General features: G+C 48.6%; 1 long non-coding RNA gene across 1 annotated transcript; it reads right to left on the bottom strand.

Annotated features, from left to right (window-relative positions):
* On the bottom strand, positions 240 to 26827 carry LOC110257576. The gene is made up of 5 exons (XR_002340376.1): positions 26642 to 26827; positions 26202 to 26343; positions 21703 to 21788; positions 14734 to 14848; positions 240 to 5008 (listed from the first exon to the last, which is right to left on the bottom strand). It is a non-coding gene; the product is annotated as an uncharacterized LOC110257576 (long non-coding RNA).

Raw genomic sequence — 27132 nt, forward strand, 5'->3', positions numbered from 1 at the left:
CTGCGAACTACACCTAGCTCACAGCAACACCAGATCCTCAACTCACTGAGCGAGGCCAGGGATGGACCCTGTGTCCTCATGGATACTAGTCAGCTTTGTTACTGCTGAGCCACCACGGGAACTCCCATAGCAACACTGCATTATTAACTGAGTGAGGCTAGGGATCAAACCTACATCGTCACAGAGACTACATTGGGTTCTTAACCTGCTGAGCCACAACAGGAACTCCTATACCTCATTTTCTTTATCCATTCCTCTTTCATTTAGGTTGCTTCCATGTCTCGGCTATTGTAAATAGGGCTGCAGTGAACATAGAGGTGCATGTATATTTTTGACTTATGGTTTTCTCCAGATATACGTCCAGGAGTGGGACAGGTGGATCATGACATGCATGTGAATGCAATTTTATTCATCAGAGCCCCAAACTGGAAACAAGGCAAATGTCCATCGAGTGGGGAGTAAAGGAAATGCGGGACATCTGTGCAATGGAATACTATGCAGCCGTGGAAAAGAATAAGCCTGCTACAAGGCGGCTGAACTTCAAAAACATTATCCTCAGTAAATCAATCCAGATATTAAAGACTACATATTATTCCATTTATGTGATATGTTCCCAAAGGATATATTTAGACAGAACACAGATTAGAGATGCCGAAAGCTGGAGGTAAGAGCAGGATTGACTGCAAATAAGCATGAGGGGATTTTTGTAGGTGATGGACATGTTCTAAAATGGGATGGTTGTGATGGGTGCACAAGGATAAATGTACTAAAATGATCAAAGTCTGTACCTCCAAAGGGAAAATTGTATGAGAGGCAAATTATGCCTCTATAAAGCTGTTTAAAAGAATAATAAGACTGAGAGCGCCATGAGAGAGCGTAGCACGGGAACCAAATCAGACTGAGAGGGTCAGGGAAGCTATTTGCAAGGGAAAGACAACTTGTGAACCAAAAGAAGAGTAAGATTTCGCTGGAAGTGTAACAGTGGGGGGAAGGGAGGAGAGAAAAGGGGACAGGAGCCTGAACAGCATTTAAGCCAGAAAGAATCACATGTACAAAGATTTTGTATGCAAGAGAGAGGTTGGCAGGCCACCGGAAACACACAGAAACAGTAGCAAGGAAGGAATTTGTATGAGATCATGATGGATCCACGATTTAGGCTTCTTTTTAGTAAATTGTTTGAATTTACTTTAAGACCAAAGAAAAATCATGGCAAGATTTTAAACTAAGCAGTAATGTGATCATATTGAGATTTTAGGAAACTCGCTCGTTACTATAGATCGAGGGTCAGCCAACTTTTTCTATAAAGAGCCAGATAATGACTATTTTATACTTCTGAGCCATACGAATCTGCGTTCAGCTATTCTTTGCTTTCTTTGTGGCCGAAAAGCTGCCCCAGATAAATATACACCAATGAGCTTGGCTGTGTTCCAACCAACTTTACTTGCAAAAACAAGCAACAGGCAGGTTTTTGTCCTTCAAACTATAATTCGGCAGCCCTAGCTACAGAGAAATAATGAATTAGAAGAAAGGGCAAATCTGGAATTAAGGAGACCAGGTGAGAAGGCAAGTGAAAAATTAAAGTGAGATCACACAATCTGTATCTTTCTGTGTCTGTCTTATTTCACTCAGCATGATGCCCTCCAGTTTCATCCACCTCGTGGCAGATGGCAGGATTTCCTTTTCTTTTTAAAGGCTGAATAATATTTCATTGTGTAGAGTAACACAATGGTGGTGAGTAGAATGTGGTTGCTGGGGGCTGCGGGAAGAGTGTCTCGGGAAGTTGTTTTGTTTTTTGTTTTTTACAGCCATACCTGCAGCATGTGGAAGTTTCTGGGCCAGGGGTCGAAATGGAGCTGCAGCCACTGGAGACAGCCGCAGCCACAGCCATACCAGATCCAAGCGACATCTGCAAACTACGCCGAAGCCTGTGGCAAAGCCAGACCCTTAACCCACTGAGAGAGGCCAGGGATTGAACCTGCATCCTCATGGGTACCATGTCAGATTCTTAACCTGCTGAGCCACCATGGGAACTCTGGAAGCTATTATTTAATGGGCACAGAGTTTCCGTTTTGCAAGACGGAAAGTGTTCTCAGAACGGATGACGGTAGCGGTTGCCCAAGGATATGACTGGACTTGACACTACTGAACTGTACATGGAAACAGAGTTAGGATGGTCAATTTCAGGTTATGTGTATTTGATGTCAGTAAAATTGGGAGAGGAGGGAGAAGGCAAGGGGAAAATGATGTCTCTTACAGCAGCGTTGGCAGTAGCATCGGCAGTAGAATCGGAGAGCGTTGACTCCAGAGAGGAACTGTATTGTACACAAAGAGGTGACTTAGAGAGAGGGGCCAGGAATAACCCCTGGGTGAATAACTGGAGACACGGTGGCCACCTGGGTGTCTTGGTGGAGCAGGGAATGTGCGAATGGGATGGGGAAGCACAATATTTGAAGGGAATGAGAAGAGAATCGTAGAATCTAAGCATGAAGATTGACGTTTAAGTAAAAGAGTCCACCAGCAAGTGGTCCTTGCATAATGCTTCCGAGCCTTCTGGGGGGACAATCCCCCCAAAAGCCAGCAGAGTGAAAGAAGGAATGCTCAGGTCTCCTGGGCATGCCTCACACCCTGAGACCTATTTCAGCTCTAGCAAATTTGCACAGGTAGATGGGGTGCATGTATGGGGTTTGGACATTATATGATTGGCAAAGGAACCTGTTAGAAGGATTCCCAGCAAAGGGAGCAAGCATGTGAAAGCCGACTTAGGAGCCCGTGGCATCGGTCCAGGCATAAAGATGTGAGGCCCTAGACTTAAGGAGACTGTCAGTCAATCAATCAGTCAATACGAGGAGCCTGTGCTATGCCAAGCATCGTGGTAAGTGATGGAAGGCTAGAGCAGAAGCAAAGATAAAGTTCAGGGGTATTTTGTAAGAAAAATATGACTTAGTTAAAGGGAATTTCTGAAGAAGGGTATAATTTTAAATTAAAGCAAAGTCTGGAATCTGAGTGACAGGGAGAATTAGTACCCAAGAAGGAAACAGGAAAATTTAGAAAGCTGGCTAGTACAAAGGCCAAGGTGAAAGACGTCCCACTCTAACTGCTGCACATTCGTGTTGACTTTGGACTTCCGGCAGGTTCCCTGGGAGATATCAGCACCGAGATAGAAGTTGGTGCCAACAGAGCTGAAGAATTTTTAAAGGGAGTGTAAAGAGAAAAGAAAGCACCAAAATGGTATTTCCGTCTGCAACGAACTTGTCTTGCTGTAAACTGGAGCACAAGGGAAAGAAGACGTGAAGCTCAAAAGGGAAACAGAGTGAAGCCCTTTACCGAGTGATACGGGATCATGTGCTACACGCAAACCACCAAGAGTTTTCCCATAGAGGAGTTCCCACTGTGGCACTGTGGGTTCAGAACCTGCCTGCAGCAGCCCCAGTCACTGCAAAGGCACCTGTTGGATCCCTGGCCCAGGAACCTCCATATACTGTGGATGTGGCCATTAAAAAAACAGAGTTTTTACCCAAGAATAAGAATCTTGCTTCTCTTCCAAATATGCTCTCTTCATCTCTGCCGGCTCTCCCACCTCAGGCCATCCTCGTCTCTCCCCAGGGTCACCACAACACTCCTTTCACCCACCTCCATGCTGCTGGGTCATGTTCAACCTTGCCTCCAGAAGTCTTCCTTTTCCTGTGGCTTCTCCTTCACTCTTTTGGATAAAACTGAAGCTCCTGAGCACAGAAGGCACTTCACAAGTCAGATGCCTTGTCTACGCCTCCTGTAGGAGCCTCACTACCCACAATACCCAACTGCCCGAGCTCTATCCGTGAGGCCTTCGAGTCTTCTTTCATCAGGATTGTGCTGTAGCACAAGGAATTTGGTACTAACTATAAAGTTACGAAGTTTGTGAATATTTTATGTTTCTTTCTTTTTTTTTTTTTTCCTTCTTTTTTGGCATGCACCTGCAGCATGCGGAAGTTCCCAGGTGAGGGGTCAAAACAGAGATACACTGCAACCTACACCACAGCCACAGCAACACCCATATCTGCGACCTATGCCACAGCCACAGCAGCACCAGATCCTTAACCCACTGAGCAAGGCCAAGGATCAAACCTGCATCCTCACAAAGATAACGTGGGGTCCTCAATCTACAATGGGAACTCCCCAATTTTCCTTTTTCATTAATAAGAATACATCAAAAATGATCCTGATACTATTAACGTCCCTTTCTCTTGTTTGTATTCGGATACGCTCTACTTTCTTGACCAGGTGGGAAAGGAATGTGTCCAAATCCAAGTTCATGAAACTGGCAAGGAACGGGAAAGCTACCTGTCATGGCATGAAGACAGGGGGAAAGACAATCACTCTTCTTGGACTATGCAACCAAAGACTCCGTGTTCCGCCCCTGCAATTGTCAAACCGAATCATTCTTATTTATCTAGCGCTCCCGCGCTTAGCTCATTAAGAGTATGTGCTTATGAACTTTTACCTCTGCACCCGATACCTGAAAATGCCTCATAAAAAAACAGAAGGGATTTTTGTTTTCCTACTATCGAATGACGTCAGAAACGACGGAGCGGCTCCTGAAGACGGCCAGCGATGCCTTCCGGAAGTGGGCAATGCATTTCACGGGCTTGGCTGGGGCGGACGGAGGCGGTGGGTGGGTGGTTAGAAAATGAGAGAGTAGATGTCGGCTACCGCTGCAACCTTCTTGGCAAGAAAATGAAGGAGCGATACAGGGCAGGGCACAGAAGAGAAGACAGGTTCGAATGCGGACGGTGGGGCTTCCTCCCTTCCATTCCCTCTGGTCTGTCTCTTCTCCAACCATTTCACAGAAACGGCGCCAATGACTAAGAGCTTTTATTCCCGAATCCACAGCACATTCAAATGCTTACCTTCCTTGACGGCCTCGACGTGCATCAGCTCTGGACTCAGGAGGCCAGTCTGTCTTTTTGAAGCATTTGCTGGCCCCCCAAGGGGCCATTCCTTGGCTGGTGTCTTCTTTACCCGCGTCCCTCTGCAGGTTGGAGGGCAAAGCTTTGAGTGGGCCCCTCATCTTTCACACTGTGCTCTTGCCCTGCCCGTCTCATCCACTCCAATGGCTTTGAATTCCACCCAGTGACTGCCTTCTCTTTAAAAAAAATTTTTTTTAGTCCACTATATATCTGGGTATCTCCACATGCCTTTCTCACGAATACCTGCATGAATGTTCACAATTAAGTCCTTGCTATTTCTTCTCAAATCCCAGTAAAACGGTGCCACCCTCCACCGACTTGCTCAAGACAGACCACAGAGACCATAATTCTCCCCTTCCTCTTCTTCACCTGGCTCCACCTCCAGTGTGTCTCTGGGTCTTGTCAACTTTCCTTACAAAATGCACAGTCAGGCACCTGCTTCCCTCTGTCTCCGCTGCCACCACCTGGTTTAAACCACCCTCACTTTTCACCTGTGCTCAACGCAAACAGCCCCCAGTAGGCTCTCAGCAGCTAGTGCCTCCCAACCCATGTAGGCACACCACAGTTTGAACCTTAATTCTTTTTTTCTTTCTTTCTTTCCTTTTTTTTTTTTTTTTTTTTTTTTTTTGGATTTTAGGGCCACACTCGCGGCATATGGACATTCCCAAGGTAGGAATCGAATCACAGCTACAGCTGCCAGCCTACACCACAGCCACGGCAACATGGCATCTGAGGCACATCTACGACCCACACCACAGCTCATGGCAACACTGGATCCTTAACCCACTGAGCAAGACCAGGGATCGAACCTGCATCCTCATGGATATTAGACAGATTCATTTTGGCTGTGCCACAACAAGACCTCCCGAGTCATATTTCTCCCCTACTCAGAACTTTTCAAACCTTGGGTTCAAAAAGGAAGTCCCCGCGGTGTGTGCTGACTGACCACTGCTTATTCTCCAAGCCACTCCTATCCACACACGCTCTCGACCCTGGGCCCAGGGGGTTCTCTGCTTCTCGCACACACCAAGCTCCTTCCTGCCTGAAGAGTTCCTTGCAGATTTCCTCGGCGAGAATTCATTCCTCCTGCCACCCACATCCTTGCCAACTCCTACGCAGTGTGCCTGCCTCTTTTAAATGCTCTTTGCTCAGAGCACAACTGCCTACCACTTTCCAAACAGAATTAAGTCAGTCAATGGCCCCGTGGAATTTTCTTTGGTGCCCTGTGTCCTGTGTCCTGTGCCCTGTGTCCTGTGTCCTGTGCCCTGTGTCCTGTGTTTTCCTTCATGGCCCTTAGCATGGTTTGTCTTGATAGATTTTTTATTTGCCCTCTTTCTTCCCCACTAGACTATAAGCTCCATGAATACATATCTCATTTCTCATCGCTAGGTCCAGCCAGGCCTGGAATGTAAATAAAGAAAATAAATGTTTGATAGATGAATAGATAAATATTCACAGTGATTTCCTGAGAATAAAAACAGCTTTGGAGGAGTTCCCACTGTGGCGCAGTGGTTAACGAATCCAACTAGGAACCATGAGGTGGCGAGTTCCATCCCTGACCTCGCTCAGTGGGTTAAGGATCCCGCATGGCTGTGGCTGTGGCGAAGGCCGGCGGCTACAGCTCTGATTAGACCCCTAGCCTGGGAACCTCCTTTTTCGGAGGGTGAGGCCTTAGAAAAGACACACACAAAAAAACCCAACCCCCTCCCCCCCAAAAAAACAAAACAGCTTTGGAGCTTAAAGACCTGAACAATTAAACCAATATCTACATTCGGTCACTAAGCAAGGGATCCGAACTCGAGGATGTGAAAGCAAGAACCCTGGGCAGGTTTGCTGAGCACTTGCTGTCTGAGGAGCACAGGCGTACAGCTCTGCACGTTCAAAGTCACTCAATTCACAGAGCGCCTCTGATCTTACAGACGAGAAAGCTGGGAAAGAGCAGTGCTAATTAACTCACCCCCCAGCCCCAGAGCTGGGAAGAGGAGACACGGGGATTCCGATCCTGGCAAACTGGCTCCAGAGCCTTCAGGCTCAAGCACCGCTTAATTCGAACCTCCCAGTGGGTGAGTCACCGGGGAGCAATAGAGGGGACACCGGAAACGGAGCTGTTTGGCCATGGGGCAGCCAGGCTGATGGGCTCGGGCCAGCAGCAGCCTTGTCCAGGGCTCCTCTGAGCACAGCCGAGCAGATCGGAGGTCACACGGGGGCTGGACCACAGCGCATTGCAGACGGGGCCGTGGCCACAGCCCAAGATGCTGATGCGTGGGGAGCGGTGGGCAGGGCTGCGGGGGTCCCTCTGGAAACTCCTTCACCTGAGTGAACACCTCTTTCCAGGGCCGGCTGACACTACCCTCCTTGCAGGTGCCTCAGCTGGCTGCATGGAGGCCCCCCCTGACAGCCCAGAGCCTTATGCGAGCTCAAACTTCACCAGGGACCCAAAATGCTTTGTTTCCAATGGTTTGCCTGCTTTGGAAATTCACTCTCCTGTCCATCCTCGTCCAGGAAAGGAAAAGAAGAGCTCTCAGACACCTTAACATCATTTCAACCTTTATACCTTTTTGAATGGTCGTAAAATAAAGCATTTAAAATGTTTTCTTACTTGTAAGTTGACGGCGACTTTCAGGACTTGGAAGAGATGAGCAGGAAGAAATTTTTATTTCTGTTGAGGGTTACCTGCGGCATATGGAAGTTCCTAGGGGTCAAATCAGAGCTGCGGTTGCAGCCTACGCCACAGCCACAGAAATCCGTGGCCGCATCTGCAAACTATGCCGCAAGCAATGCCACATTCTTAACCCACTGAGTGAGGCCAGGGATCGAACCCACATCCTCACAGGGTCCTTAACCCACTGAGCCACAATGGGAACTCCTGGAAAACTCGAGTCGTGCTCCTTGTAGACATTTGAAGCATAAAAACTGTTTGTAAAAAAAGTTATCTGGGTGGAAGCAAGGTCAAGTTTTGCAGTAAAAACGTTGAAAAGATTCTATTTAGAACTTTTACATAAATTTTGAAAGAGGGTTCTCTCAATACTTTTTATTTAATTTTTCTACTTATAATTACATGATGTAAAGAAAATGTAGGAGTTCCCGTTGTGGCGCAGTGGAGACGGATCCGACTAGGAACCATGAGGTTGTGGGCTGGATCCCTGGCCTCCATCAGTGGGTTAAGGATCCGGCGTTGCCGTGAGCTGTGGTGTAGGTCACAGACTCGGCTTGGGTCCCAGGCTGCTGTGGTTGTGGTGCAGGCGGGGGCTGTAACTTTGATTCTACTCCTAGCCTGGGAACTTCCATATGCCATGGATGTGGCCCTGAAAAGACAAAAAAAAATTTAAAAATTTAAAAATTTAAAAAATAAGAATATGTAAGTCATTTTCATTGAGCATCACAGAGATACACCCCACATTTTATCTGGCTACTTCAGTGGTCACTTTCTGTACATATACAGTGAGAACAGCGTGGAAGAGTCCTCTCTGCACTGTGATATGTGAGGCATGTTCATTTCTTTCCACAGCCACAGCAACGCGGGATCCGAGCCATGTCTGCAACCCACACCGCAGCTCATGGCAATACCGGATCCTTAACCCACTGATCGAGGCCAGGGATTGAACCCGCAACCTCATGGATCCTCATCAGGTTCACTACCGCTGAGCCATGACGGGAACTCCAAGTGTTCATTTCTCAACGTGGGCTCACTTTGCAGGTGCAGCCCCAGTTGACCTGACCAGGTAAGCGGCCATGGCTTCCGAGCCTACCATGTGCTCGCCTGCCATTCTTTCTGTGTAGCGGTTAAGAACTAAGGCTCTGGAACCAAAATGCCTGGTTTGAATCCCAGCTCTGCCACTTATTAGCTGTGTGACACTGAGCCAGCAACCTAACCTCTCTGTGTCATCATGTAAAAAGGGCCCCATAACAGTAACCACCGCATAATTGAGATGAGACCTAAAACATGATGCCCAGTGTAGGGTGAGCACTCCAGAACGTGTCAGCTGTGGTTGTTCAGTTTCTTCCACGTTCTCCTCTCTGCGCCCCCACCCATCCTTTGCCTAGTTGAGTCGTACTCAACTTTACGACCTCAGCTGACGTGTCCTTTCCTCTAAGCTTCTCTGTCCACCCTCACCTAGACTAGGAGCTCATGGGGCCCACCAATCGCCCTGTCATGGCCCTTCCCTCCGTGCACCGTATTCCTTGGCTTGCCTATGGCCTCCCCTCCCCCACGACAGCAAGACCCTTCTGAGCAGGCACTGTGGCATTAGCTCATGAGGTCCCTGTGCCTGCCATGGGGTCTGGCACTCCACAACCAATCAGTGACAGGCCACCTGGATGGCAGAATCCCATTCTGGGCTGTTTCCATGGCAATGACTTAGGAAGATAAGAAGACAGGCAACTTTTCTTTTTTACATTTCTTTTTTACTTATTTATTTTTTTGTCTTTTTAGGGCCATGCCTGCAGGATATGGAAGTTTCCAGGCTAGGGGTCAAATCAGAGCTGCAGCTGCCAGCCTATATCACAGCCACAGCAACGTGGGATCCAAGCCACATCTGAGATCGCCACCATAGCTCATGGCAATGCCAGATCCTCAACCCACTGAGCAGGGCCAGGGATTGAACCCGAGTCCTCATGGATCCTAGTCTGGTTTGTTACCAATGAGCCACAATGGGAACTTCTAATTTTTTTTTTTTTTTTTTGTCTTTTTAAGGCTGCATACGAGGCGTAAGGAGGTTCCCAGGATAGGGGTCGAATAGGAGTTACAGCTGCTGGCCTACACCACAGCCACAGCAACTCAGGATCTGAGCTGTGTCTGTGACCTACACCTCAGCTCATGGCAACGCCAGATCCTAAACCCACCAACGGAGGCCAGGGATTGAACCTGCATCCTCATGGATCCCAGTTGGGTTTGTTAACCACTGAGCCACGATGGGAATAGTTGATTTACAATGTTGTGCCAATTTCTGCTGTACAGCAGAGACTCAGTTATATTCATATATATATATACATATACACATTTTTAATATTCTTTTCCATCATGGTCAACCCCCTGTGCTGTACAGTAGGACCTCACTGCCTGTCCATTCTAAATGGAAGAGTTAGCATCTACTAACCCCAACTCCTGGTCCATCCCACTCCCTCCTCCTTCTCCCACAACTTTTCTAATAGGTATTTAGACGTCTGATTCTAGAAGTAAGTATCTGCAATATTTTTCTATCCACTCGCCCAGTTTCCCCTTTGCATTTATGTTGGGAAAATGGCATCCATTTTTAAATGGAAATAAAAATCCAGCTTCCCTCTTGTGACTTGATGTCCCCTGCAGGGTTGTCTGTGGGTCAGAAGGAAGCTTGGGAACGTCTGTGCTGGCCTTGCATTGAGCTGTAGGTGGGCAGGAGTCTCTCGACGCCCAGGCAACGTGAGGAGCGTCTCTCACGAGTGTGGTTTTTCTGGGGGCTCAGAGGTCGGTTAAGTTGGGCTCTGAGCTGAGGCCTGGAAGGGTAGCCACGGATGGACCACACCTCTCGGCATGGTGATGACGCCCAGGTGACAGCTGCAGAAGGTTCTGAATTCTGATGTGGTAGCAAACTGGAGTCCACCTGCCTTAACACAATACATGTTCATCGAAGCTTTCTCATTCCGGGGTTTGAGAATCACCCAGGTTCCCCAAATCCGCTGTTCCCTAGTGACACTTGGACTCCGGAAAAGGTTGGCGTTTTGGTTTATGGTTTATCGTGACCGTTTTGTTTTTATTTTACGGGATGAAAGAAGTAAAGGGAAAGCAAGTGGCTCTCAGTACAGAGACCACTGATTTTCCAACAGAACACTGAGTTCCACAGGCGGGTCCTCTGGGGACCTTCACATCCCTCCGGGCCCCCGGGTAACCAGGAAAGGGAAGAAGGAAGTAAGAGGAAGGGAAGAAACGCACTTTTTTTGTAAGGTAAACTCTGTGTGTGCAGGGGTGTGTGGTTATACGTGGATTCGGAGGGCAAAAGGCAGGAAGAGGAGCTCACATTTCCTCACATCTGCTCTGCTCAGACTCCAGGCTGGGCCCTCCATGTGGCACCTCACTCGGTCCCCAAAGTCACCCTGTGAATAGGTGGTGGGCCCTGCATTGCAAGACCAAAAAGTTAAGCAACCACCTCAAGATACGCACATATTCTGAAAGTAACTTTTTGTTTATGTATTCAGCTTTTAAACTGTTAACACAATTTGTAAAGGTTACTTTCCATTTATAGCTATTATGAAATATTGGCTCTATTCCTCATGTGTACAAAGCATCCTTGAGCCTGTCTTACGCCCAGTCGTTTCGACTTCCTTCTCCCTGCTCTCATCCTGCCTGTCCTCCTTCTCTCCCCAAGGGCGAACACCAGTTGCTTCTCTATACTTGTGAGTCTGCTTCTTTTTATTATAGTCACTAGTTTGTTGTCTTTTTTAGACTCCACATATAAGTGAGATCATTCACTATTTGTCTTCCTCTGTCTGACTTATTTCACTTAACATAATGCCCTCCAAGACCATTCATGTTGCTGCACATGGCAACATTTCATGCTTTTTTATGGCTTAGTAGTATTCTACCATGTATGGAGACAGATAGATAGATGTGTGATACTGAGATAGACAGACAGATAATCTAGCTAGACAGCTAGCCATCACATCTTCTTTATCCATTTATCTGTTGATGGACCTTTAGGCTGCTTCCATATCTTGGCCATTGTAAATGATACTGCTATGACCACTGGGTGCATTGTTTCAAATTAGTGTTTTGGGGTTTTTTTGGGTAAAACCAGGGAGTGGACTTTCTGGGTCACACGGCAGTTCTGTTTTTTGTTTTTTGAGAAACCTCTACACTGTTTCCACAGTCACGGCACCAGTTTGAAAGTCAGTCCTTTCAGCTCGGACCCTCGACCCCTTTTCTCCCCCCTAAAGACAGAGCATCTTACACACAGGCCAAGTCTGGGCCTCCACCTGTTTCTGTGGGGCTGAACGCTTAGAAGCGTATTCTATTTTTAAATGGGTGGGGAGAAAAGAAATCAAAAGAAGAAGTGCATTTTGTGACACATGAAAATAATGAAATTTATATGAAATTCAAATGTCAGCATCCATAAATAGATTTACTGGAACACAGTCCCACCCATTCTCTTACTGTTGTCTCTGGCTACAGAGTTGAGAAGTTACACAGAGACGGCGTGGCCTAAAAAGTCTAAAATATTTACTATCTAATGGAAAAGAAACAAGAATAAAAGAAAAAAAAATTTAATATTTACAATCTGGTCTTTTACCAAAAAAAGTTTGCCAGCGCCTGTTCTAAGGGAATAATTTTGAAAGTCTATCATTGGTTAGGAAAGTGTCTTCAGATGCAGACAAAGGCATCATTTTGTCCCATAAAATATTCTCCAAAATTCTCAGAAAGATAGCACACTTATGAACCAGATGCCCTATTTAATATCTTATTATAAAAAATACTAATACTGGGTCACATGGATGATAAAGGAACTTTTCCGTTGCCTCTATGCATGTGTTTCCTCTTTTCCCATATTTACATGTTTAATTTGCAGGTGCTGCGGGGCTGAACTTAGCAGAGGAGAAAGACAGAGATGCCCTCTGGTTCTGCCTCTAAGTACAGTAAGCAAATCACTTAACTGTCTTCGATTTGAAAATCCTTATTTCCAAATTGTGGGCTGGACAAGATAACTGCGAAGGCCCTCTGTAATAATAAAAGACAGGCTTCCGTCTTTGGACATGATTTTAAAATGTTAGGAATCACCAGCACTGACAGCGGTGATGGCTTCACATTTCCGGTAGGGCAGTGGCCGTATTTATGGTTTACTGGACTTCAAATCCTTAGTCAGGGTCTCAGCTCCCAATTACGCCATTGTCCCTACAGGAGAGAATATGAGCAACTTTATGATGCTTTGATTCTCAACAAAACGTCCAGGGATGCACTGAGGGAAAAACTGCAGACATTTTTACAGTTCTGTGGTTTACTACCGATTTGAGATTGGAGGGTCTTTAGAAAAGGACCCAAAAGTACACTGGCTAGGAGTTTTAAGTGTGCACTTTTTTTTTTTAGTTAAATAATAGACTTCTAATAATTGACAATAAAAATGTTGAGTCACTTTTCCAGAATGTTCCATCCATAGACATACATATGGATCCAGACATGGAAACCAACAGGTCCACTGTGTTTCTTGCTATACCTATTTCTCTCAGCGTTCCAAGTGTGTTCTGATCCGAGGATTAGCTAGGAAGGCTGGAAGGAGAATTGTAATTCTACCTAGGGCAAGTTCGGATCTTGTCCCGTATCGCCACTGTGTTGTGCCTGTCCTGCAGACAGGGTGTCATGGATCATAGATCAGTCTGTAAAGAGAAACTCTTACACAGAGTCTGCCCAGAGCTGGGACTCCAGGCCAGAGCGTGCAATGCTCTTTTCCCTGGGGAAACGACTGAGCTACAGGAATGGAGGAAAGCATTTGGTAGTCTCCCGCCCAATGCAGTGTCAACAATATCTAATCCCCCTCAAATACTTTGGGTTTCACACCCACCCATCACAAAATTAAGCACTGGGTCATGTGCAACAAACCTTAATGAAAATGGAACAGGATGCAGAATCCTGGTAGTGAGCCAACAGGAAATGGAATATTCTGCATTCCTTCTTTCTGCAATGCCCTTTGCTTCATTTCCCCAGAGAGCTCAGGATGTCTGCAGCTGGATGAGACTTGTCACCTCTCAATACACTAGATGATGACTGCCCAGGATCATGGTTAGACGTTCTTAATCAAGAAGTAACCTGGAGCCTCACGCCAACCAGTCCATGTCCGTCCTGGGAGACCTGGCCTGCCAGCTGGACCTGCCTCCACCTCCATGAACCGGGGGATGGAGGGAGGACGTCACACTTGGGTTCAGCAGTGGCAGAACGCAGGTTAAGAGGAGGTGAGCTCAAGGTCCCGTACTCCGCCGCCTTGTCCCGAGATGAGAATGCACTTTGCAATGTTCATCCTCTCCCCGGTAGCAGCTACCTCTAAACACCCCGCCGATGCCCCGCCGCAAAACACACAATATTAGCAACTGCACGGACCCTCAACCTTTGACAAGATAGACATTAGCCCCCTCTGTAAAACCAGTTAGCAGAACCAGTTAAATGTATGCGGCAGATAATTTTAGACTCTACTAGACTGTGTTTAGACTACATTAATGCACATTCACACGTAAACCCCGAGAGCCCCAGAAATCAACATACCAAATTCCCTAATGCGTCTTCAGGTCAATACTTCAAGTCCAACCTTTTTGCTTTTGTCTTGTTTTTTTTTTTTTTTTTGGCCACGGCTATGGAATTCCCAGGCCAAGGATCAGATCCCAGCTGCAGCTGTGACCTACGCCACATCTGCAGAAATGCTGATCCTTTAACCCACTGTGCCGGGCCAGGGATCGAACCCACGCTCTGGTGATGCAGAGACACCACCGATGATGCTGTGCCACAGTGGGAACTCCCCAACCTTTTTTTACTTTCATTTTTACGCCTGGGAGAGATCAAATTCTAAGCAATACACTTGCTCAAGCCTAGAGAAACCTCAACCATGGTACATACTATGTTTAGAAAAGTAAGGAAGGAGGGAGGGTATGGCTGAGGGACAGAAGATGGTATCTGGAAAATCTTCCTGCTGGTCATGGCCAGTCAGTCACACCAGTGCACATACAGCCAGAGGTTCCTACATCAGCTGCATCGCTACCAGTGCAAACCCTCCTCACAGCGGTTCGTCCCCACCCCCTGACCGCCTGATGCCACGGGCTTCCAGCCTCCACTCACCTGAAACTGCTTTCCAAAGGCACCATCAGGTCCCACTATTCCACTGAGAATCCAAGCTGACTTATTAAAATCCGCAGTGTCATCGTGTCTAACGTCTTGGTGCTCAAAGTGAGGCCTGTAGATAAACAGCATCACATCACCTGGGGGCTCCTTAGAAAGGCAGGACCTCTGGTTCTACCCCAGGCCACCGATGCAGCTCATACCTGGTACAGAGATTCCTGGGTACCTGAGACGCACACCAACCTTTGAGAGGCAGCATAGCTCCCACCTTCCCCACTTCTCCCCAGCATCTGGAACAGTGCCTGGCACATATTAGATGGGCATCAGATGTTCCTTCAGGAAATCAAATTGCCGAATCCAACAGCCGCTTTTGAATCCTCATCTCATTTAACCCCTCCTTGTGTCTGAACAGGGGCAGTTCATTTTTTAACAACGCTTCCTTCCTTTCTTGGTTTCCTTCCTACTGGTCCAACTTCACCTTCTCCATCTTCACTTGCTGGATCCTCGTTATGAGTCAATCCCTGAAGCGTTGTCCTTGCCCAGGATTGGGTCACGCTGGCTTCTGGGGACCTACATGCTTTTCCTGGTGAGTTCATCTTTTCCCATAGTTTTCACTAATAGGTAATTAGGAGTCCCATGTATTTAGGATTTACCTCCAAGTCAAATCTGTCCAGCCTCTTCTTCGACTCCATGTTTATATGTCTCGTATCCTTGGAAGATTTCTAACTCTGATTGCCACATAGACTTTAAACTCGAAATATTGAAATAGCACACATCGCCCCGCCTGGCCTCTCACAACTCCGCTTGTCTCCACCACCACCTGCCCTTCAAGCCTGTACATCACACGAAGCTGATGTCACCATCTCATCACCGGTGTAAGGAAGTAGGAGTTAGGCTACACACTCTCTCCCTGCAAATCAAACCAACCGCAAGTCTTAATTCCTACATCTAGGTTTATGGGATTCATCCCATGGAATTTTTGAGATATAATCTGAGATAAAGTGTCATCTCCCTCTCCAGGGTTTGAAGCCAAAGGTGGTAAATTTTCTTCTCATCCCACCTGAAGTCATGCATTCTACCACGTGGTCGGAGAAACCCAGTCCTCAGAGGGACTCTCTAGGCAAAGCACAGGGAATCAGAGGTAAGCAATAAAGGTCAGATGCATTCTTTCTTCCAGGAGCCACTTTGTTCGAAGGCAATTGATTACGGACTGGCTTGCTGGGGTGCTGGCACATAACAGATCAGGGATCAGGTGCATCTAAACCCATTCTCGGAAGGTCAGGGATGTCACAAAATTTTGCCAGACAGTCCCAGCAGGAAGAATAATTATCCCTTAAAAAAGATGGTTCAGTAAAGTTTTAACTACCAAAAGACTAAAAACATATGAACTGTTGAAGACAACAATTGTTTGGGGTCGGGGAGGTGGGGGGCTTCAAAAAGATATTTCTTAGAGGGGAGGACGTAACTGGGGATTCCCTCGGGTTCAAGACTGTAGGTCCAGCGTGATTCTCTTTGCACCACCTGGACGATGTGTGCTCTATGAATCAACATGGCTCCACGATAAGATTCAGTTTTTCCTCTTTCCTTTGTAGAAGGCCACATGCAATGCCCAGAGACAGCCTTGTCCAGCAGAAAGCAAGCATGCAACTATAAATGAACGAATGCATGAGCGAACGTCCACATGGGAGTCGATGCTCTTTTTACCTCCTCTGCATGTGGAGATAAGCTAGGAGCGAGTGGAAAGTGGCGCGGAAGAGTGGCGCTTGGGACCAGGAGGAGGGGTGGGTTGAACCCTGTGAAGACATGGCGGGGAGGCTAACATCCGGGTCAGGCAGCCTGACTCTCCCTCCCTCCCCTAGGGATAGGAACAGCTGTGGCCTACCCGCTCCGCCCCGGGCAGGAGTGGACGCCTGGATCCCAGGCGAGCAGGTTTGGGGCGATCTACCCGTCACGTGTGTGAATGAGCACCCTGAGAACTGCACTAGGTGGAAGCGGGTGCGGAAGGAACAAAGGGTGCGGGAAGGGGACCCAGCTTCAGCGATGTGGCCCTCAGGAGCTTCCTCCATTAGGACTCTGCCCAACCTCATTTTACCCAAACCAGAGCGGAGGGTCTCTGAGATCTTTATGCCGACACAAGCTCAAGCTGAGTAACATCCAGCTTCATTTCCTTATGGCGCTCCATCTCTCCACCTACCACCTGTCTATTATCTTTCCATCCATCTACCCATCCATCTATCTATCAACTATTTCTGTCTATCTGTTGGTAATCCCTATCATCTATCTGCCTACATATCATCTACCTATTCTCTCTCTATATATCTATCATCTGTCTATCTAACTATCATCTCTATAGCCATTTATTTATCTACCTACATATCACCTATTTGCCTACATATCATCTATTTACCTATTATCTATCTGTCTGTCCATCTATCTGTTCTCTATCTACCTAACTCATTTAAGATATGTTTATTAAGATCCTATCCTGGACTTACTCTAAGTATCTTTAAAATACAGGGGCAAGAAATTAAGTTGAGTGTCTGTGTACCAGACAGGGAATACATACAATGGTATTGAATTTGCTAACTCATTTCATAAAGTAAGTCTGAGGATTCCATTTCACCTCTAGGAAACTGCAGCTCAGAGAGGCTGAGCAGTTTGTCCAAAAACACATCACCAAGAAGGGACAGAACTAACACTGACTGTGATTCTTTGAGCCTAGGCTCTCGCCAACACCAAGCTGAACTTTAAATGTAAGAGAGCTGCTTTATGGACTTGATAGTATCCAAATCCTTCCCTTCCATTACTTCTGTAACTGGGATCTTGAGGAGGCGAGGTAAGAGGGGGAAAGCCCGAGCCACCACACATCAGTAGACCCTTGTGTGAAGACTCTCGGAAAGCACGTTGGAGCTGAGGGTTAAGATTCTGGGACATGAATCATTTCCCTTGGGAAACACTGGTGTCTGTGCCCACTGCTGCTCCAGAGCATGGTAGAAGAGACAGTACCAAAAAGAGTGAGTTTTGCAAAACCCTACAACCTGTCCTTAACAGAAGCTTTATTATGAGAGGTGCTTTGTCCAAGCTGAACCCCCTCTCTTTGGGTTTCAGAAACATGCAGGAATTTAGTGACTGCCCAGGTCTCTCTTCTTTGGGCAAACCTGCATGAATTCTTCATGGCCTGGTTCCTTCCTTGGGAGACTTTAACTTTGATGGCCATCTCCCAGCACCCTTCCAATCAACACGGTGATTATTTAACATTGTTAAAAAGAAAAGTGTTTCATTCTGGCTTTCTGATGCAGCCTTCTGCTAAGACCAGAATCTGGATAATTCAGGCTAACTAACCACCTTTGGTCTTAATTGCCTGGCCCATATAAAGATAATTTACTCAATTCTCCACTTCACTTTGCATGTGTAGATGAAATCTGACTGCAGAAGAGCAGGCACCGTTAATTCAAGTTAACAAGCAACTACGACGGTGGTGCATTGGTATTTCAGGCTCAACCTTGATCTTGCTTCACAGCCTTCATACAAATGTGCTTGTTGGCGTGCCTTTCTTTGAAATGCACTCCACAGATAGATACCACATGTGACCTTGTATATTTCTGCCCTAAAACATATCTAATGTTGGTGGAGCTTAAGGAGTGAGCAGAACGAATATTTTTTATTCTGTATGTCAAATGGTAAATAAATGGAGCACATGTTTCTTTCTGTGGTATCCTGGGAACCGAAACAACATGTAGAATCAGTGTTTTCAAATGTGATGTGAAACTTGAAGGAAAGAAAAATAAATGCAGCGTGTGGCTCTTAATTCACGCAGGAGTAAAATTATGAGCTAAGCATAGATGGACACTTAGCTGTAACAACATGCCTTCAGAAGCAGGATCTTGGAACTCCTCGTGACTTAACCTAAGGCTGTAGGATTAATTTCCGGGATCAAATGGAATGTAAGCCAAGCCAACACTGACCTTCTGTCCTGGAATCTGGCAAGCTCTGCCTACCCACCAGCCTCCAGCGATGCTACTTCCTCCGCCCCCCCTCTGCCTGGACCACACTGCCAGCCTCGGCACGGCTTGCCTTCTTCAATCTCGGCCTCAGTCACCTCCCCAGAGTGCTCCCCTGCCCCCATGACCGCTCCATTTACAACAGGTCCTCCACCCTGACATCTGTCACATGCTGCCCTGTCCTTGTCCTTCATGCTGCCCTTCCCTTCTAGACTCTAAGCTCTATGAGGACAAGGAATGTGACCGCCATCTGCCCAGCGGCTTGTGCAGCCTATCACACATCACATGCTCAATGCACGTTTGTTGAATGAGTAAATGATTGAATGGAGTTCAATCAGAGTCCCTGACCTGGAAACAGCCCAAACTAGGAAGGAACCGTCACCTCCTTCTCTCTCTCTGGCATCCCCCGGGGCATGTGGAAGTTCCCAAGCCAGGACCGAACCCGCACCACAACAGCAATCCCAGCACTGAAGCAACAATGCCACATCCTTCACCTGCTGCATCGCAAGAGAACTCCCTACATTTTTTTGCCATATCCTCGTCTCTTCCCTGAGCCTTGCCTGCACACGGTCATGCCACAGGCCAGGCCCGGTGATGGGTTTGTATAAAGACAAACCTGGATTAGCCAAGGCTCAGGTTCTTTGGATCGTGTGAGTTTTGGATAAGGTACTGGTAAAGGTTTCTAAGTGATCATGCACACGCGAGAGTAGTACGTTAGCTGGAATTGGCAGGTTGTTTCTTTGGGGAGAAATTTTTCCTGCAAAAATTCATTATGAGTCATAGACTCTTGAAATAGTTTTGTGACATTGTATGTTTTAGTAAAAAAACAAAGCAAAACAAAAAAACTCTGCAAAACAAGTCACACTTTCCTAGGTGAGGTAGAACACCTTTAAACACCCACCTCCCCGGTGTCCTCCTTACTGAGTGTGAAAAAGCTGCGACTGGTACCATGGGGCTCTGTGGGCATAAAAAGAGGAGCAAGAGGGAGTTCCCGTCGTGGCGCAGTGGTTAACGAACCTGACTAGGAACCATGAGGTTGCGGGTTCGGTCCCTGCGCTTGCTCAGTGGGTTAAGGATCCGGCGTTGCCGTGAGCTGTGGTGTAGGTCATAGACACGGCTCGGATTCCGCATTGCTGTGGCTCTGGCGTAGGCCAGTGGCTACAGCTCCGATTCGACCCCTAGCCTGGGAACCTCCATATGCCTCGGGAGCGGCCCTAGAAAAGGCAAAAAGACAAAAAAATAAAAATAAAAATAAAAGGAGCAAGAGGAAATTTGCTTTTCTTGGCATCTCTGAATGCAGACCGAAGGCCCATCCCTGTATCATGCAGCTACCATGTCCGTTCCCTCACACGGAAACCCTAGGCAATGGCTACCACTCTCTCCAATTTACAGAGGGGCAAACTGAGCGAGTTGACCTGGTAAAGTTATAAAGGGAATAATGGTGGAGAAATGAGTTAAATCCAGGTCTGTCCTGTCTTGTATGCTTCTGACTAATAGGAAAGCCTCAAAGAAGTGACTATTCGTCATTGTCATAAAAAGCCGAACCATATGTTCCACGTTATGGACAGACAGAGAAAGAGGTGGAGACAGAGATAAAGAAACGGATGGAGAGAAAGAGAGGGAGCGAGACAGGAAAGAGAAGCCTCTCTTCCGCCTTCTGTGTATAACCCGTGCTCCCCATGCAGGCCTCTGGAAGGGCCAGGAAAGGCTCTGCAATAACCAAGGTGGAACAGTAACCACCAGCTGAGCCCTCAGGGGTCGGGACAATGGGGCACAGCGCTCCCACATCCTTCTGGTCCCCTGCGAGGCTCTCTGAGGCCCCACCGTCTCTCTGGGTCCTGGACATTCTCCCCCGGCCACCACAGGCTCTGCTCTCACCAGTTCCGCTGCTCCTGGATGGCCTCGCTGCTGCCTTTTGGGGGATGAGACCCCACTGTTCTTCCCAACACCAGTCCTGTTAACCCGCCACCCTCATCCGCACAGCTCCTCCTCCCAGCCCCACAGTTGGTGACCCCGGTGGGAAAGGGCCGGGCACGAGGGGTCCCAGCACAGCCCTGCGTCGCATCTCCTCTTGAAATCGCCCGATGCTTCATGACGTTCCCCAGGGGTGTGGCCTCAGTTCTCTCCGCTTCTCACTTCGCAAATACAGGAAGTTTTACTCATTCACATCCTCATAGGAATGCCTCATATGCGTTTGGGAAAAAATACACAATGAGTTGCCTGGTGTGTGTGTGGGGGGGGGTCGGGGAGTAAGACTCAAAAGAGAAGATGAGACCGTGGGCTCATGAAGGCGTTCCCGTCGTGCCTCAGTGGGTCAAGGACCCGACGATGTCTCTGTGAAGATGCGGGTTCCATCCCTGGCCTCGATGGATCAGGGGGTTAAGGATCCAGCAATGCTGTGGTAAGCTGGTTGCATATGCTGCGGGGACGTGGTGTTGCTGTGGCTGTGGCGTAGACTGGCAGCTGCATATCCTCTTGGACTCCTAGCCTGGGAACGTCCATGTGCCATCATGGTGCGGCCCTAAACAGCAAAAGCAAAAAAAAAAAAAAAAAAAAAGCAGACGGCTCTAATAGAAGGGGAATAATTGGGGGAATTGGTGAGGCTGGACACCCAACAAGAGAAAAGAAGATAATGCAGTGGGGACACTGCCAGAGATGAGTGAAGGACAGAAAGTTCAGTGGGAAGGGTTGGAAGGATTTGCTGTGATGCGTGTGACGTCATTGCCCCTCTTTACAGCCCTCGTAGGACAAGACTCTGTCAAACCTACCATTTGTGTCCATGGATTATTTGCAGCAAAACCAGCAAACTCGAAATGTTTTCAGGAGCGTGGCGGATTTGGTAAAGGCATGTGGCTGCAAGTGTAAGGCGATGGGTGAGAAGTGGGGGCCGTGGCACAAGGAAGGGTCCAGGGTGGGACGTATTCACGCGAGCGCAATGATACGCTATTTAATTACAGCAGCTTCTTACCTTCGCTTCACGGAAACTCAAGGAAGTGCTGAGCCTTGTCTGCCGCCGGGTGATGTGAGCCGATGACCAAGGCAGTGGAGCCGACCCTGGGCAAAGAGAGTTGGAAAAGCAAGTGAAACCAGCCTGTCACGGGAATCAGCCGCCAGGAAAGGAAGGCGGGACCTCAAGAAACAGACGCCGGTCGCTAAAGTGCTTCGTTTGAAACGCAGAGAGAAACATTTCATTTTTGAAAGAGAGCGATGGAGAAAATCACCCTTGAGCTCCCCCAGTCATCAGTAAACTCTCCCACGCTTCCCCCTATGCGGGGTCGGGGGTTCCCCTGGAGCCGGGAAGGTCTGAGCAGGTGGCAGGGCCGTGTCAGGCAGCAGCCGCGGGGGGCTCTGATCGGTGCCCAAATCCACAGGGAGGGCTTGAGGTCTTCCCAACTTGTGCGGCTGGCTGAGGTCCAAGCCAATTACAGCTACATCTCCAAGGTGAAGAGGGACACAGCCCACATCTGGGTTCCATTTATAATCCCAACGTTGCAGGGAGATGGAAGAGTAAGTTATGCGGGTGCTGAGTGTGAGACCCTTAGGAGGGCGCCTGTGGGATGCACTTAGCAGCATTCTCCCTCTTGGCAACTGGCCAGTCAGCGTGGGGAAGCTCCGGCCCGCCACTCTGCGCCAGCCCAGGGAGGGTTCTCTTCCCTGGGGTGCTTCTGAGCCATCCGTGTGGCTCGGGGTCTGCCCGAGTCCCCACGTGCTTTCCTTACACGTCCCCCAGGACATCCCCACTGGTGGGTGCACTGCATGCAGAAGCATGACCTCCGGGAAATGACAAGGCGGCAGGAATCCTAAAGGGACCTAGGGTTGCCCCCTGGACATCAGGCAGTCCGTTTCGGAATTGGTTGCCATGGCCCTGGGGTTGAACCCCAAAGAGAGCATTTTAGAAGACTAGGAGTCAGAGGAAGGAGGGGAGAAAGTGACCATTGGGTGATACCAGGTCTGGAATTCCGCCCATTGCCCCGGCTCCCTGGCACCCCTCCAGGGGCCACGTACCCCCTCCCCGTGTACTCACGTCCACAGATCCGTCAGGGCTCCCTGGCTGAGAGGGAGGTCTGCCGTTTCCCTCTGCTCCCACTCACAGATGGGTCACAGGTGGGTGCAGAAAACCTCACTGTCTTTGGACTGCAGGTCTCAAGTGAGGCCCATACAGAATTTCCATTCCGACCATTTTTCAAAGAGGTGAGAATCCTTAACTGACCCCGGCACACTCCCGAAAGACAGAGACACACACGGATGTTTAAGGTCCTAGTTTCAGCATTAAGCTGTATTGTCTATTGAATCCACAAACATTTGGAAATGTTGGGTGGGCTGGTTATACCGTCTGCAAAGAGTCTATCTGCATACAAGACTGAGACGCCTTCTGGGAAATAATTCACCCTAAGTGTAGGGAGTATGAGGCAGGTAGTCTTGGCTCTATAGTAAGCTGTAACTAAAGGGAGGAAGGCTGGCCGCATAGTTGGTTGGTTGGGTGGATGGATGGGTGTGTGGGTACACAGGGGGCTAAGAACGTGATGCATTGTGAGCATCTATTATCTTGAGTTTGGGGATGAAAACGTTATTTTTGTGCTCTTTTTAGGAAAGAAAACCAGTAGGACATTCATACATGAGGACAAAATATTAGGAAACGTGTGAACCAGTATAACTTCAAAGAGTAAGAAAATCCTTCTCCCCATATAGAGATGGGATGTACTGACTTTAGAGCACTGAGGATGCCCCAGAACCGTCCAGAACACAGTGGGCTGAGGACATGAAGCAGCCAAGCAAAAGTGACCGTCCTGCATGTACCGGAGGGGCGTCGCAGGGAAGGGGACAGTCTTGCATGAACGGGAAGGGAGGAAGCACAGGATGGCTCTCGTGCTTGTGCTGTTTACGGGGTAGGCGACCATCCCTCTTGCCAGGTCGAGAGGGATGTGGCCTCCCCTGGCCAAGGAGATTATTTTCTGGGAAGGCAATCAGTAAGACTGATTATGTAAAAAGAGCTGCCTCTGGCCACCTTCTCTGGTGGCCCCCCACATGTGCATGAACTTGGAATAAAGCCTAGCGGAAAGATGGAACCGGAACTCAGCTGACACTGAGCCCCTGCACCCTGCCCTGCCTGAAGCCTCCTTAGGTGCATGTCTGGACTTTTCCATCAACAAAGCACCCTTCCCTCTTTACATTTAACTTAAGCCAGTTTGAGTTGCAATTTTGTCCGTGCAGCTGGGAGCTCATCAGGACACACGAGCTGTACTCTCGGGATTTCCCAATAATGAACTGGGGGCTACTGACAAGGGAGATGGAAGAGCTGTAACAGTGAGCGACGGCATGGACAGGAATGATGCATAAGGACACAGGGCAGGGCCAAAAAATACGGAGGAGCGTCCAAGCTTAAGGCTCCGCCTTTGACCTCTCCATTGCAGGTCCTTCATTCTCTATGACTTTCGGTGTTGTGACGCGTTGAATTGTGCCCCCTCAGAAAGATGTTGCGGTTCCAACTCTTGGATGCTCAGAATGTGATCTGATCTGGAAACAGGGTGTTTGTAGATGTCCTTAGTTAAGGTGAGGTCATACTAGAGTAGGGTAGGCTTCTAATCCAGTATGACTGGTGCCCCTAGGAAGGGGACAGAGAGACAAAGGGAGGTGCCATATGACTACAGGGTGAAGCAGTGGCAAGCCAGGACACGCCAGGGTTTGAAAGACACCTGTGCAAGGCAGGAAGCAGCAAAGAAGGATCATCCCCCAGAGATTTCAGAGGGTTCAAGGCCCTGCTGAGACCTTGACTTTGGACTTCTAACCTCTAGAATGCTGAGACAATAGATAGGTGTTGTTTAAGCTACCCAGTTTGTGGTACTTTGTTAGGACAGCCATGGGAAACTCCTATGAATACCTTCAAGTCCCCAACTTCATCCAATTTGTTGCCAAAAGACAAACGAACAAAAACTGTCTTATAAACTTGATCATTTTGAGGACTCACTACATTAAAATTTCCTAGGACATGTGCATTTGAAAAGAAAAGTGATGAAACATGGCAATAAATGAATCTCGAATGGTGGAATTTTAGACGCAGAGGCGGGGCCCCTCAGAGCCCTATAAATCAGTAAGGGCTTGTGTATCATTATCAGGAGAGTAACTGAGTTTCAAGGTGCCTTGGGGATTCTTAGAGCTATCTCTGGAGCCATTGAAGAAAAGGGGGTGAGTGACAGGGGAGAGGCCAGGGGGCTGGGCTCTGAGATCCAACCCAACTGCGAGCAGAGCAGCTCTCTTATATTTCGGGATTCCATTAAAGGTTTCCTTTGGGAAAAGTTTGTGTGGTAAAATAGATTGAAAGTCCCTGCATTCTGGCCTTATTTAACTCACATGAAGGCAAACCATGTTTTTTTCACTTCCTGTACCATTTCTGCAAAACGTGCCCACTCAACATAAATGTTTATTCCTGAAGCAGAAAACTGTTAACTTCTGCCTAGAATTGTAGGTGAGGACACCAGGGACAAGCAGGAGACACCAGCTTTGTTTCTCCTCTTTTGTTTTTAGCTCTTCTAGGGGAAAAGATTAGCTGCTGCTTCTTTGTTCTTGTCTTTTTAAAACGGAGAATCAAGATTTTCATGATCCAAAATGTGCGAGAGGACTGTTTTAAGTAAAAGTCAAAATATCTAGTTTACTCAGGGTGTTGATTTATTGGCTGTCTTTCTCTTTTGGTTTTTTTTTTTTTTTTTTTCTGCCATTGGGTGAACAGAGGAGGCTCTCAGGATGTGTCATTTGCATTCTTGTGATGGAAGCAGACACAGTATGTGAATACAAAAAAAAAAAAAATACTGTGACTGGTGCTGAAGGAGTATATATGGCAAAGGGTGTAATAATAATTCCTGGGCATTTCTGTGCCTTTATACGTTCACATGCATTATCTCAACGCAAACCCTTACAAATCCTGGGAGGTATGTGGCCTAGTTTTCCTATCGCCATTCCACAGATGGGCCCAGAGTTTGTGGATACTCAGCAAATCCTGCTGGGCTTGAGGCCAGTTAGGGAGGAGAAGCTGGGACCACCACCCAGGTCTCCTGAGACCCCTGCTCCGTAGGATGAGTAAGTGGTGGGCTTCCCCCCACACACACCCCCGCGCCCGCCCCCAGCATGGTGAGATAGAGAAATCATAAAATACATGCTTAAAAAGGACCTTCAGCCCTACTTTATCTGCACTGCGTCGACCATAAAAGCTTAAGTCAGGGTCTGCTTTTGTGGAGTCTTTGAGATAAGCAACAAGTCCCAGGAAACAAATACTGAATACCACCATTAATTCGCTGAAAGAAGAATTCTCCAGTGAAGCATGTGAATCTCAAAATGCTCTTCCGATCATAAGAGCTAATCATTCATCCACCCACACTCTTCCTTCAGTCAAGACGCTCCAGCGAGTCAACACAAGTGCACCCTGAGCTCCGCGGCGCTGCTGGCGGCGGGTGGGTGGGTGGGGTCTCAGCTTACCCTGGGAAGGGTGGATTTGGGAGCGCCACCGGGGTTCGCTTTCTTTTTCTTCTTTTGTTCCCCCCCGTGGGAACTCCTCTTTGGGGTTACAGATTCAGGTGGTGTACACTGCAAAACGAAGAGACGCCTGCAGGCTGGCCAGCTGAGGAAAGAGGGAACATCATTTCACTCGTACAGGCCGCTGAAAATAAATCAGGCACAGAGACACTCTGCAGCTCTGGGAAGAGTACCGCGTTTCAGTCCACGCTCCAAGCCCCGGGGCTTTGTTTTTGTGTCCTTTATAGGGTGGCCCACGGGGACAGCAGGCTGGGCAACGGGAGTTCCCACTTCCCAGATCTGGCCCCAAGGGCAGACGAGTCCGGTGGCGAGGAAAACCCTGAACTTTGCAAAAGCATCTCCGGCCAAAGCGGGAGTTTCAGGGTTGGCCCCGGGAAACGTACCAGGAGCGGGCGAGCCAAGGGGGGGCGGGGGTTGTGATCCGAGAGGCCCTGAAAGAAGAAAGCGGAGCCCAAACTGGGCGCGGGAGCAAGGGGAGCGGAGAGGCGGGTGGGAGGCGAGGGGAGCCGGCAGACGCAGCCCGGGCGCGCGGGGCGCCCGGGAGGGGGGGCGGCGGGGCGGCCCCGCGAGCGCGGGCGGGGAGGGCGGCGGTGACATCACGCCCGGGCCCCCTTCCCCTCGCCGGGTGGGTGGGGCCTCGGCGCGCCGAGCGGGCGCGGGGTCAAGGAGGGGGAAGAGGAGGAGCAGGCTTGAATGTGTCTGCGTGAGGACCGGGGAGGGGCGGAGGGGGCGGAGGGCGGGGAGGGAGCGCGCGCGCGTGGCTCCGGGCTCCCCCCCCCACCCCGCCAGCCCCCGACCCCGGCCCGCGCCGCCTCCTCGCCGCCGCCCGCGTCGCCGCTGGGACCCGCTGCGGGCGCGGGGACCCGGCGGGCGG

This window comes from Sus scrofa, chromosome 18, assembly GCF_000003025.6.
Source record: "Sus scrofa isolate TJ Tabasco breed Duroc chromosome 18, Sscrofa11.1, whole genome shotgun sequence".
NCBI classification, from domain to species: Eukaryota; Metazoa; Chordata; class Mammalia; order Artiodactyla; family Suidae; genus Sus; species Sus scrofa.